The 4,420-nt window shown below is 42.7% G+C and overlaps 1 protein-coding gene across 1 annotated transcript in view; it reads right to left on the bottom strand.

The window, feature by feature from the left end:
• Positions 1-4,420, bottom strand: part of LOC102379812 (FRAS1-related extracellular matrix protein 2-like) — a gene marked incomplete at its 5' end in the record, with an annotated part of 138,667 nt that overhangs the window by 60,324 nt on the left and 73,923 nt on the right. The gene's annotated exons all lie outside the window — the stretch shown is intronic.

The raw sequence follows: 4,420 nt of genomic DNA, 5'->3' as shown, positions 1-4,420 counted from the left end.
CGACGCTCTAATACACAGTAAAATAGGCCACTGCACATTAAAGCACATATGTAGATGCACCCAACAAGTACTACTCTGAACTCTAAGGGTACATACATACATTTGGGGAGGTTATAGGGAGTTTAGATCAAATTAAAAATGGCCACCCTATCTATCTAGTTTGCCCAGGTGTGGACCTTACACTTAGATTTTCAGTTAGGTTGATCCAAGTGTGAACCATACAGAAGTTCAGGGAAATCAGATCACTCTAAAAGTGGCTAAGCCAATCTAAGCTAACCCTACCTCTGAGGCAGTCTAACTTAGACTGATCTAAATGTCCTGACCTTCTGAACAGTTCAGTGCCCAGGTCTGGGAAAGCCTAACAAATGGCCCTAGCTCTAGGGCTGTGCTTTTCCTATCCCCTTTCTGGCTCTGGGCTAGTTTTAGCCCCCTGGCTTCTCTCCTCACCCCCAGATGGACAATCGGACAACCCCACCCCCCGCCCAAGGTCTGCTAACGCAACATCTCACAAACCGCTCCTCATGCCAGTTTTACCAGCATTCAGCAATGCCAGGAGCTGAGGAAGTTAAGTCATGGTTGGGGGAGTGGTGGGTGGGATGGGGGTGTTGTTTATCTGGGGGAGGGCTGGGGGGTTAAAAAGCCCCTTCACCCAGGGGTAGGGGAGAGAACACCCAACTCCCCCACCCCTCCCCATGGACCCCATGAGCCATCCTGATCCTGCCAAACTCTCCTGGTCCCCAGCAACTCCCTCTATGGATTCAATCTGCCCCCCCAAACAATGTGACAATTAAGGTAACTGTATTTGGGTAAGCACACAGTGTTCCTTTAGGGACAACCTACAGGGATGCAAAGCCCCAAGTTGGATTTTCTGTGCCCCAGTAAACAACAAAAGAGTGTGTGGGGGGATGGGGGAAGTTATTCACCCCCTGCAAGTCTTTGATAAAGGAACAAATGACCTTTGAATACCTTGTCTGCCTATATCCTTTGAATCCTTGACTTTCTAAAGATTCCTGCTAGGAACTGAAGCTTTCTGACCGACTGCTAAGGTAAGAGGTGAAATAGAAACTTCTATTAGAAATAATTATTTTAAAACAAGCTACAACACTGAGAATGAGCTTCCATTTTCCCTGTTCATGAAGCATGCAGAATGTTGATATAATAGGCTGTGATTAGCTGATAGAGGATTTTGATATGAAAAAAAAAAAAGAATCTCATGAAGACCTTCACATCTCACTGCTCAGGCTAAATGCCAGTCTATCAGAAGCTTAGTTTCATTTATAAATGTCCACTACCTTATCTTTATTAAATCTATTCCCCCTAGTGCATTTCATTTTTGATCATCAAACAGTTCTCTGGTATATTTTATAATAGCTAGCATTTTTCCCTCCTCTGTCATCTTCCTTTTTCAATTTATAGTAGACTCTATAATAATCAACTCTGGTGGGCAGGCTGATGATTACAGAATAATCTTGACTTTGCTGTGTATCTCAGGAAAATTAAGATTTGTTTAAAGAAACCCCCTCACAGAATGTTCTTGTGGTATGAACCAAGACCCCTAGTACACTATCAGTATTCACTAAAGTAATCCCTTATACTGTCAGATTGGAAATGAGTAGTTTCACAAAGTTGGGTTTGTACACCCCTGAACTTTTGCTGAAGCTGGGATTTGGGCCTGAACATTGACATTGTACCTGGCACCTAGCTATATTACGAGCCACCCAAAAAACTGATCTGAATTTAGAGATGATTAAGGTCTAAAACTGTATCTGATCTTTGTAGTTTATAACCAACTCTATAAAACATCCCCTCTAATGAAGAAATCTAGCAACTGTTGAAAAACACTAAGTTTTTAAGGCACTGAGAAAGCACGATACGTTTAATGCTCTATTTCAGTTACTTCTAGTGGAAACCATAACCCAGACCTGTTAATTTTGAAATACCAGTTCCTATTACAATATAAATTTAACTACTATTTCAGTAGAAAGGTTAAGAATTTGTGCATTTCCATACTGTATGGCACTCATTCAGAAAGGATACTGAGGTCAAGGCAGTTTCCATGTTTAAAGTTGGAAGTGTTCTTATATATATCATCATAACAGGAATTCTGGAACCCTTTTCCAAAGGTAGCAAGTCTCACAAAAAGACTTACTGCTGGGAAAACTCCACAATGATGAAACACTATTTCTGTAACAGTGCTTCAGGTATGAAGGTTGAGTTAGTCCTACTTGCAGCAGAACTAATTTTGAATAGTAGAACTAGAGCCCTCAATGGATATATGTGGAAAACTGCACTGAGAGTCCCACAAAAATCAGTGGGATTACCAATGCCAACAACAATGCCAAATTATTTATCACTAAGATGCTTTTTGTTAAACAAAAGGTGCCAAAGGATTTTCCAGTCACAGAAAAGAATATTTAAAAAATGCACACTACAATGTATTTTGTATTGCTATGTTCAGTGACACAGTCAGTGAGGAATTTGTACACAGTTTTGAGTTTTTCTGTTTCCTCTTCATCTTCACTTGACAATTCATCTTCAAAAGCATTATATTATACTAGCAAACTGGCCGTCAAGAATGATAGGAGGGCGGGCAGGGAGAGAGGCCTCAGTCCGCCCTCCACCCCCTTGGCCAGGGCTGCTCTCCACCTTCTCCCACCACTTCAGGCCAGAGCCGTTTCCCCACTCCCCTTTGGGACAGGGCCACTCCCCGCCTCCCCCCACCGCTTCAGGCCGGGGCTGGGGCCTGTGTCGTTTCTTACCTCCCCTTCGGGCCAGGGTCTGGGCTGGTCCCCACCTCCCCACCATCACTTTGGGCTGAGGCCAGGGCTGGGGCTGTTTCCCACCTCTTCAGGCTGGGGCCAGGGAAGAGGCCAGGGCTGGGGCCATTCCCCACCTCCTCCCACTGCTTTAGGCCGGGGCCTGGGCCATTTCCCCACTCCCCCCCGCCTCTTTGGGCCAGGGCCGGGGCCTGCGACCACTGCAGCAGTCATGGCTGCAGTGAGGTGCAGCCACTGATAACCCCCTTTCCCTTCCTGCTCCCCTCCCTCCCCTGTTCCCCTGCTGCTTCCAAGAAGCACAACTGAGGGGGCAAGACCAGCACCACTAGCCTCACCTCCCTGCTCCATCCTCTGTTACGGCAGTGCTCTGGACCCCACCTCTAAGAAGCAGGGGAGGGGGACAAGGAGCTCTGCTGGCCTCGTCCCCCTCCCCTTCAGCTCCTCAGTCCCCACTGTCATGGCGCCACTCCACTGTCTGTCGCTATCTGTGTAGAGCACTCTGATTGGCTGCCGAGACAGCCAATCAGAGTGCGAATAAAGCATTATGGACAGACAGACTAAGGCTTTTATAATATTAGAATAATATTAATAACTACTTTAATTATTTTATAATTAAATAATAAATTAATTTATAATTACACTGAATGCATAACTTTATGATCTGAATATGGTCACAAACTGCAAAAATCTATTTTCAGTAGCTAAGACAACATTAAGGTGCTTTATGATGATTTCAGTATCTACTGCTGTGCATTAGGGCATATGGCCACTAATTCTGCAATTGCTTAACTTTGTAGACTGAAATCCATGGAACCCTTATCAGACCTGGGAGACATTTTTCAGAAGAAACTCGAGATGAAAAATGCCTATTCCTACCAACAAACAATTCATTGATGCATCTAACTGTTCTGGTCATGTACAGGAAAAAAAAGTTATAGAAATTGAAACATTTGTTTAAAAAATATCAATATATACTTACTCTTTTTAAACAAAATGCACTTTTGTCTCAGAACAAACTAAATATTTTTTTCCAAGCAGTAATAAATGTTTCTCCATTTTATAACATTTGGTCAGTGAACAATAAATGATTTATTCCATGTGCATAATATTAGACAGGTATAAAACAATTAATGGTGTTGAGACAACAGAAAGTATAATTGTCACCTTGAAGACTGGCCTTTAAATCTAATATTAAGATAGAAATAGTACTTAGTGTGGGTCTAGGAACAATGAGAACCTCAGGAAAAACTGTAAGTTTTAGTTGTACAATAAGTTCCTATTTATTTCTATCCTTTAGCACTGAAATGTTATCCAACTGATTAACATACACTTTTTAAAACTTAGCATATATCAGGCATTCAACACATAAAGATAACTGTACCTCAATCAAAAAATGCACCTCAGATGCCATGAAAACTCTCCCTCACATGCAAACCAAATAAATGAAAAATAAGTTGCGAGCAAAAATAATATTTGGTGAACTATCCAAAGGTTGGCAAAACCAATGGAAAAACTCACACTAACTTTGAGGACAATCCAATGTCTGTCAAACTACATACTGTTCAAATAAGTGCAGTGCTCCTGTGACCCCCCTAATACCTGCTGAGTATGGCCACTTGTATGCATGACACGGGTGGGGGGGG

The sequence above is a fragment of the Alligator sinensis genome, unplaced genomic scaffold (assembly GCF_000455745.1).
Source record: "Alligator sinensis unplaced genomic scaffold, ASM45574v1 scaffold1854_1, whole genome shotgun sequence".
Lineage (NCBI taxonomy): Eukaryota > Metazoa > Chordata > Crocodylia > Alligatoridae > Alligator > Alligator sinensis.
Note: the sequence above shows the minus strand (reverse complement) of the source record. Positions and strands in the feature narration are given on the sequence as shown.